At 45.2% G+C, this 9,741-nt stretch overlaps 1 pseudogene; it reads right to left on the bottom strand.

Annotated features, from left to right (window-relative positions):
- Positions 1–4,093: 4,093 nt before the first annotated feature.
- LOC134395676 (zinc finger protein 572-like) lies at positions 4,094–4,853 on the bottom strand (annotated as a pseudogene).
- Positions 4,854–9,741: the final 4,888 nt, after the last annotated feature.

The raw sequence follows: 9,741 nt of genomic DNA on the forward strand, positions 1-9,741 counted from the left end.
ACCTTAGTCAGGGCTGGCATCAAGCAGAGACATGGTCCAGCACGAGCCAAGGGCCCACCAAAACCAAGGGCCCACTGGCAAGGGTCCCCCTAGACGTGCTCCTCCTCTTCACCTTGGCAACCTTCTTGTTCACTGACCTCTTCAGAAGGAGGAGCAGGAGACGCCCTGCCTGCCAACCAAGCAAGTGGTTGTAATGAAGAGAAGGAGGGGGATGAGAAAGAGCTGCTGGTGACACCGGCAATAAGAACGTAGACTCACAGAGGGGTTCTTCTGTAAAGCTCCTCAAAAACCTGGAGGCATCATTGGCTGTGGAACATCAACAAAACAGCCTCCAACCCACAGAAATGGGAATGCAGAGAGCAGCAACCTTCTTGTACTGCTTCCTTGGCCTGCAGGAGGGGGTTTATTTCTTCCCTTCTGCTTCTCACTGCAAGCAGAGCACCTGGCTCAGTTAAATGGGGCCAGCTGTGGGACATTGGTGTAGGATTTGCAAGGGCTGTTGGGAACTGTAGTTCAGTGGAAGAACCCGCCCAGAGTGGGGGACATCTTGTGATCTAAAACAACTGAGGATTTTATTTCCATTGCTTTGATTTCTATTCAGTTTCTTGCTCATGTTTCATTGATTTTTCTCTAATCCTTTAAGAAGATTTTGAACATCAATCTGGATCAGACCGAGGTCCATGTAGCACAAGGGTTTTCTCCATGAACATGGAGGCTCTATTTGCCATCATTGTGGTGTAACGGCTAAAATAGTAGGTGAAAATGAGAAAATTCAGGTGCCAGTACTTAGTTGGCCGTGAAGCTCACTGGGTAACTTTGGCCGAGTCTTTGACTCTCAGCCCGACCCACCTCACAGGGTTGTTATGAGGACAAACTGGATGTGGGCGATCATATATGTTGATAGAATCATAGAATAGCAGAGTTGGAAGGGGCCTACAAGGCCATTAACCCCCTGCTCAATGCAGGAATCCACCCTAAAGCATCCCTGACAGATGGTTGTCCAGCTGCCTCTTGAAGGCCTGTAGTGTGGGAGAGCCCACAACCTCCCTAGGTTTCTTTGGGGTCCTTGAAAAAAGATAGGGTGACCATCCTATTCAGGGAAGTCTGGACACCTCCAGGGAAATTAGGGCAACCGGAGTTGGGGGCCCCTTTACCAGGATAATGGGGGTGCCCGGCCCGCGGTTGCTCCGGTAGGCCTTTTCCCCAGCAGGCCGGCCATCTTTCCCAGCCCAGGACATCTTGCGAGACTTCTGGCCCAGCCGAGATCTCGCATGATAGAGTGCAGCAATAAGCCCCCGGCTGCTGGCTGATCTGCGTAGCAGCAGTGGCAGCCAGCTTGCGTGGGTAAGGTGGCGCAGAGGGAGGTGGATTGGAGCAGCATGGTGCCACAAGCCGTGTGCAGCAGGAGGCACCGTAACCAGATGGGTGGCGGTGGCAGCAGGACCAGGCCAGCCAGCAGGAATATATATGGCTGGCAGCACGGCCGTCCTCTGCCTCCCCATCCCATCCTCAGCCATGGGCTTGCCTGGGGCTGCAGTGGAATCGGACTGAAACCTCTGCCGTGTTTCCTAAGAGAGAGGAAAGAAATGAAGAGGGATCAGAGAGAAAGAAAGAAAGGGGAGGGGGAGAAGGAGGGACCAGAGAGGGAGGAAAGGAAAAAGAAAGAGCAGCCAGAAGGGGAGCGGTGGAGGAGAGAGAGAGAGAGAGAGAGAGAGAGGAAGGAAAGAGCAGCCAAGGGAGGAGGGAAAAACAGGGGGAGATAAGAGATATAAAGAAAGGGCACACAGAGAAGAGGAACCAGAGGGAGAAAGAAAGAGAAGAGGGAGGTAGAGAGATGGAAGGAGGGAAGGGAAAGAAAGAAAGAAAGAAAGAAAGAAAGAAAGAAAGAAAGAAAGAAAGAAAGCGAGCTGCTTTGTTGTTGGGGTAGTTTTTCTACCCTGTGTGGGGGAATGGAGGGAAGGAGCCTGCCCCGGCAACAGCTGCTATGCTGGGGAAGGGGCGAGTATTTGTTACATAGCCCCACGGAGATGGGTGTGTGTCTTTGTGGTGTTCAGTCGCACCGTGATCACCAAAGCCAAGCAAAATAATTATAATAATGGTGGTGATAGTTAGTATTTTTCTAAGGAGTTCAAGGAAGCAGAAATGCCCCCCCTTTTTTTCTCCTTACAACAACCCTGTGAGGTAGGCTGGGAGATGGTAAATAGCCCCTTGAGCCTAATGCAAACATAATGATGATCATGGGTGTGATAATGGATGTTGATGCTGATGACGGTGATAATGATAACGGATGTTGATGCTGATATAATGATGCTGATAATGGATCATGGTGATAATGAGGATGATGATGGTGTAGAATTAGACATGTGATCAAGGCCACGCCCCCTTGGGGGCCATACATGTCAAGTTCGACCCACCATGGGGGAAGGCAAGTTGGGGTGGCCACGCCTCCTTACAGGCAGTCACATTGTCCTCCTTTTTGGTTTCCAAAATATGGTCAGCCTAAAAAAGATCTAACTTGGAACAAACTTGGATAGAATCAGAGCTCAGTGCAGGCAGGCAAGCTGTATGCATTTAACCTGGTTATTATATTTACCTTACACCACTTATACTTTTGAAGAATGAATATTTGCATAGATTCTGTTCAGATGTAAAAGCCTTCCACCATTAAAAAATACTTGTCAATTTTTTAATTTTTTTTGTTCAATGCTTTATAGGTTTTTTTTTCTTGTTTAGACACCTACATCTAAGAGCAAACCCACCACCCCAACCATCTAAAAATGATAGCAAAAGTCCAGAGTTTTCCACCCTAAAACTAAAAATTCGGTTTCATCGAGGCAGCCAGAGAAATGAAGATTGCAGGACAAATGCAGCTCCTCTCCATCCTGCCCCAGTTGGATGTCTGGAGGAACTGCAGGCAGGAGAACTTGGATGCAGTCAGAAGTGTGGAAAGTGAACGCGTCAAGGGAGCCTCTTTCTTGGGTCTTCCAATGTCTTTCCAACAAATGGAAAGAGCCAAAAGGATTGACAGAATATTATTTTGCCTATTTCCCCTTCCGTGCGCAGACAGGGCATTGCCAGTCTATGACATTACTCATTCCAAGTTGGAAAGGTGCAAAATGACCCTTGGCTTCAATGTGTTGAAGATGCACTCCAACTGGTCTTATCCCAGAACAAAATCCCTCTGCTCAAAGGGCTCAGAACTCTCTACAAAATGGCAGCCTGATCATCCAACCCAGAACCATTCTTGTTTACGGAGGCAAAACGGAATCAAGACTATGAAACAGAGAAAACACACACAGGACTTTATTAGTATTCAAACACAATAAAAGTTACATGAGCCATCTAAAAGCAGGGGCAGCGACTGTACCAGTTTCCCATTTCAATAGCTTCTAAAACGTTTCACATCTCAATATCTCCTGTCTGTGGATTCAGGATTCCCCACATTAACCTTTTGAACCTTTGTAAGTTGGCCAAATAGTCAGAAAAGCCCTCAATCCAACCTGAGCATTCCTTGGTTGGGCTCCTGCCTTGGAAATGCCCTCTTGTCCAAAAAGAAAAGAGAAGATACTTGTCATTTCTCTGGCAGAGGGGGAAGGTTCTATTTCTCCAGTTTCTCCCAAAGGAAATATTCATAAAAATGTACAGTACAATTACGTTCTTAAAACCATCCACAGAAAACATGTAATGAATAACATCAGAGGACCACAAAGAGAACATTGCTCCACTAAGTAATTAAAACCATCCCACTAAAACATCAAATAGAGCCACAGAATGTGAGGCAGAGAATTCCACATATCACATCACTAAAATGAGAAATAATATAAGGGCAGACATCGAATCATACTGGGGATAGGTGAATTCATCTGTGTCCGGGAGCCCGTCCGGCAAAGCAGGTGCTTGACACAGGATTCCAAAGGGCAATGGGGCTCCTGTTTCTACTCTCTACAATCTCATGTTCATGAAGGCTCAATCCATCATCAAAACACGCCCTACAATGAGGAGATTTCTGCAGCCAACCCTGTGTTTGGACATCATTCTAAGGTATTGCAAGGTTTGCTTGGCATGTGAACATTTCCTCACACACTGAACATTTCTAGGGAGTCTCCCGTGCATGTGTTCTTTGATGTCCCACAAGCTGATAACTGTAATGGAATGTTTCACTGCACTTAGAACATTTATAAGGGTTCTCCCCTGTGTGAATTCTTTCATGCGTAATAAGGGATGCCCTCTGTGAAAAGCTCTTTCCACATTCTTTACATGTATAGGGTTACTCCCCTGTGTGGCTTCTTTTATGGCTGGAAAGGTCTGAGCTTGTTTTGAAGCATTTTGCACATGTTGAGCATTGAAAGGGTTTCTCTCCTGTATGAATTCTTTCATGCGTAATAAGGGATGAACTATGCAAAAAGCTATTTCCACATTCTTTACATGTATAGGGTTTCTCTCCTGTATGAATTCGTTGGTGTTTAATAAGATCTGAGTTATCGCTGAAGCCCTTTTCACATTCTGCACATTTATAGGGTTTCTCTTTCATGCGTAATAAGGGATGCCCTCTGTGAAAAGCTCTTTCCACATTCTTTACAAGTATAGGGTTTCTCACCTGTGTGAATTCTTTCGTGCGTAATAAGGGATGTTCTCTGAGAAAAGCTCTTTCCGCATTCTTTACAAGTATAGGGTTTCTCCCCTGTGTGGATTCTTTCATGGCTGGAAAGGTCTGAGTTTGTTTTGAAGCATTTTGCACATGTTGAGCATTGAAAGGGTTTTTCTCCCGTGTGAATTCTTTCATGCGTAATAACGGATGAAATATATGAAAAGCTCTTTCCACATGTTTTACATGTATAGGGTTTCTCTGCCATGTGGATTCTCAAATGAGCATCCAGGTGATTTCTGCGTCTCTTTCCTGTTTGTTCTTCTTGTTCAAGGTGGACCCCGCTCTGAGTTGAAATGGATTTGTCCTTCTCTTTTGTATATTTTCCTTCCTTCCTTCTGGATCTCTCTGGATTGCTCAAGACCTTTTTCAGCACTCCAATCTTCGCTCCTCCTTGTGATGTGCTAGGATGTTCTCTCTTATCCTCACTCTCCTGCACAGAATCTATTGGGAAAAATAAGAGAAAACAATGAGCAGTGTAGTGCTGTAGTTCCGGTTCTGAATCCCAAAACTAAAGTGGGCTGGTTCAGACCAAAGCAGTCTGGATCTGAATCGGATCCGTATAGGTCCAAAGCAGGTTGAATCAATGTGTATTGCTGAAGGCCAGACAGCCTGTCTGGGTAATGTAAGGATTTGTTTGAGAATAGGAAGGAGGAGAGGAGGAGTTGGGAAGAAGGAACTGAGCCTCGGCAAGAGACACCCCTAGGGGCCGCCGTAGGGCTGAATGTTTAACCCAGCAGTCTCCAATCACAGTGGTGGAGGAGGGGTTGTCTATAACAGGACATTCGGCTTTTGTTTCCCAGTGTGAGCAAGAGTTGGAAGGAGGAGGAGAGTTCTACATTACTGGTCATGGTGGAGAGGTCAGACTAAATACGATCCCTGGGGAAGTTAATGGCAACCCACCCCAGTATTCTTGCTGTGAAAACTAAATGGATCAGTACAACCAGAGATATGTCGGTATACCATTGGAAGATGGGACCCCCAGGTCAGAAAATGGTCAAAATTCTACTCGGGAGGAACAGAGGATAAGTTCAACTAGCCCCAGATGTGATGACGCAGCTAGCTCAAAGCCGAAAGGATGGCTAGCGGCCGACGGTGCTGGTGGTGAACGACGAATCTGATGTTCTAAAGACCAACACACCATAGGAACCTGGAATGTAAGATCTATGAGCCAGGGCAAATTTGATGTGGTTATTGGTGAGATGTTAAGATTAAATATAGATATATTGGGTTTCAGTGAACTGAAATGGACTGGAATGGGCCACTTCACATCAGATCACCACCAGATCTACTACTGTGGACAAGAGGATCACAGAAGAAATGGAGTAGCCTTCATAATTAATAATAAAGTGGCTAAAGCAGTGCTTGGATACAATCCAAAAAATGGTAGAATGCTCTCAATTCAAATTCAGGGTAAGCCATTTAACATCACAGTGATCCAAATATATGCCCCAACCACAGATGCTGAAGAAGCAGAAGTAGATCAGTTCTATGAGGATCTGCAGCACCTACTGGATAATACACCAAAAAGAGATGTTATTTTCGTTACAGGAGACTGGAACGCCAAGGTGGGCAGTCAAATGACATCTGGAATTACAGGTAAGCATGGTCTAGGAGAACAAAATTAAGTGGGACATAGGCTGATAGAATTTTGCCAGGACAACTCACTGCGCATAACAAACACTCTCTTCCAACAACCGAAAAGACGGCTTTATACATGGACTTCACCAGATGGCCGACACCGAAATCAGATTGATTACATCCTTTGCAGCCAAAGGTGGCGGACATCTATACAGATGTCTATCTTGTAAAAACAAGACCTGGAGCTGACTGTAGTTCAGATCACAAACTTCTTATTGCGCAATTTAGAATCAAACTAAAGAGAATAGGGAAGACCCACAGATCAGTTAGATATGAGCTCACTAATATTCCTAATGAATATGCAGTGGAAGTGAAGAATAGATTTAAGGGACTAGATTTAGTAGATAGGGTCCCGGAAGAACTATGGACAGAAGTTCGCAACATTGTCCAAGAGGTGGCAACAAAAAACGTCCCAAAGAAAAAGAAAACCAGGAAGGCAAGATGGCTGTCTGCTGAGACACTGGAAGTAGCCCAAGAAAGAAGGAAAGCAAAAGGCAACAGTTATAGGGGGAGATATGCCCAATTAAATGCAAAATTCCAGAGGTTAGCCAGAAGAGATAAGGAATTATTTTTAAACAAGCAATGCGCGGAAGTGGAAGAACACAATAGAATAGGAAGGAAAAGAGATCTCTTCCAGAAAATTAGAAACATCGGAGGTAAATTCCAGGCAAAAATGGGTATGATCAAAAACAAAGATGGGAAGGACCTAAAAGAAACAGAAGAGATCAAGAAAAGGTGGCAAGAATATACGGAAGATCTGTATAAGAAGGATAATAATATTGGGGATAGGTCAGACGGTGTGGTCAGTGAGTTAGAGCCAGACATCCTGAAGAGTGAGGTCGAATGGGCCTTAAGAAGCATTGCTAATAACAAGGCAGCAGGAGACGACGGTATCCCAGCTGAACCGTTTAAACTATTGCAAGATGATGCTGTCAAGGTGATGCATGCCATATGCCAGCAAATTTGGAAAACACAAGAATGGCCATCAGACTGGAAAAAATCAACTTATATCCCCATACCCAAAAAGGGAAACACTAAAGAACGTTCAAACTATCAGACAGTGGCACTTATTTCACATGCCAGCAAGGTAATGCTCAAGATCCTGCAAGGTAGACTCCAGCAATTCATGGAGCTCCGTTTCCCCCCCCATAGGCTTGCATTGAAAGCTAAAAAATTATAAAACTTTTTTTTTGTGAAAGTTAGAAACCTCAAGTTTGGCACCATGACACCTCATGGGGGTATACACAAGCACGCCAAGTTTCAAGGGAATCTCATCATCCCCTGATTTTTGGGGAATTTATGAAAATCGGGCACCCCATTTACACCCCTTTCCATAGCTCCGTCAATTTGCACGTTAGAAACCTCAAACGCGGCACCATGAAAGCTTATCCAGGGATACATACGCACGCAGGGACTCAAGGCAGTTCCATCATCCCCTGATTTTTGGGGAATTTATGAAAATCCAACACCCCATTCACACCCCTTTCCATAGCTCCGTCAATTTGCATGTTAGAAACCTCAAACTTGGCACCATGAAAGCTTATCCAGGGATACATACGCACGCAGGGACTCAAGGCAGTTCCATCATCCCCTGATTTTTGGGGAATTTATGAAAATCCAACACCCCATTCACACCCCTTTCCATAGCTCCGTCAATTTGCACGTTAGAAACCTCAAACTTGGCACCATGAAAGCTTATCCAGGGATACAAATGCATGCCGAGACTCAAGGCAGTTCCATCATCCCCTGATTTTTGGGGAATTTATGAAAATCCAACACCCCATTCACACCCCTTTCCATAGCTCCGTCAATTTGCATGTTAGAAACCTCAAACTCGGCACCATGAAAGCTTATCCAGGGATACATATGCACGCAGGGACTCAAGGCAGTTCCATCATCCCCTGATTTTTGGGGAATTTATGAAAATCCAACACCCCATTCACACCCCTTTCCATAGCTCCGTCAATTTGCATGTTAGAAACCTCAAACTCGGCACCATGAAAGCTTATCCAGGGATACATACGCACGCAGGGACTCAAGGCAGTTCCATCATCCCCTGATTTTTGGGGAATTTATGAAAATCCAACACCCCATTCACACCCCTTTCCATAGCTCCGTCAATTTGCATGTTAGAAACCTCAAACTCGGCACCATGAAAGCTTATCCAGGGATACATACGCACGCAGGGACTCAAGGCAGTTCCATCATCCCCTGATTTTTGGGGAATTTATGAAAATCCAACACCCCATTCACACCCCTTTCCATAGCTCTGTCAATTTGCATGTTAGAAACCTCAAACTCGGCACCATGAAAGCTTATCCAGGGATACATATGCATGCAGAGACTCAAGGCAGTTCCATCATCCCCTGATTTTTGGGGAATTTATGAAAATCCAACACCCCATTCACACCCCTTTCCATAGCTCCGTCAATTTGCACGTTAGAAACCTCAAACTCGGCACCATGAAAGCTTATCCAGGGATACATACGCACGCAGGGACTCAAGGCAGTTCCATCATCCCCTGATTTTTGGGGAATTTATGAAAATCCAACACCCCATTCACACCCCTTTCCATAGCTCCGTCAATTTGCAAGTTAGAAACCTCAAACTCGGCACCATGAAAGCTTATCCAGGGATACATACGCATGCAGAGACTCAAGGCAGTTCCATCATCCCCTGATTTTTGGGGAATTTATGAAAATCCAACACCCCATTCACACCCCTTTCCATAGCTCCGTCAATTTGCACGTTAGAAACCTCAAACTCGGCACCATGAAAGCTTATCCAGGGATACATATGCACGCTGAGACTCAAGGCAGTTCCATCATCCCCTGATTTTTGGGGAATTTATGAAAATCCAACACCCCATTCACACCCCTTTCCATAGCTCCGTCAATTTGCACATTAGAAACCTCAAACTCGGCACCATGAAAGCTTATCCAGGGATACTTACTTAAGCAGGGCTTAAACCTGCAGACATCTCAATGGGGCCATTTCAAAGGAAATCCCAACATGCCATGAATTGGGGAGTAGAGATCAACCTATGAAATCTTCTTCCACACTTGAAAAATGGATTTGGAACTTCCAAAAGTCTAACTTGAGTGCAGGAAGGACTTCTCCCCTGAGTCAAAGCCACACACACACAACATCCCTGCAAGGTGGGCAGGGGAGGAGGGAGGGAAGGCAGGCAGGCAGCAGACATTTCTTGGGGCATAAGGAAGTGAGCCAAGGATAAGCCAGTAATGCATATAAAATGGAATAAATAAATAAACAAAGGAGGGGTGGAATTAAAAGCAGCAGTGTTGCTGAATAAACAACAAGAAGAACTTTAAAAAAAAGGCTATATCTGTCTTTTACCAGTAATAGGGGGACGTGCCCAGGGGAGGGGGAAGCAGCTGTCAGTTCAACTCATGAAAGACATTGCTCCACCACTGAGAAATGAACACTCACTTCAA

This window comes from Elgaria multicarinata, chromosome 3 (assembly GCF_023053635.1).
Source record: "Elgaria multicarinata webbii isolate HBS135686 ecotype San Diego chromosome 3, rElgMul1.1.pri, whole genome shotgun sequence".
NCBI lineage: Eukaryota > Metazoa > Chordata > Lepidosauria > Squamata > Anguidae > Elgaria > Elgaria multicarinata.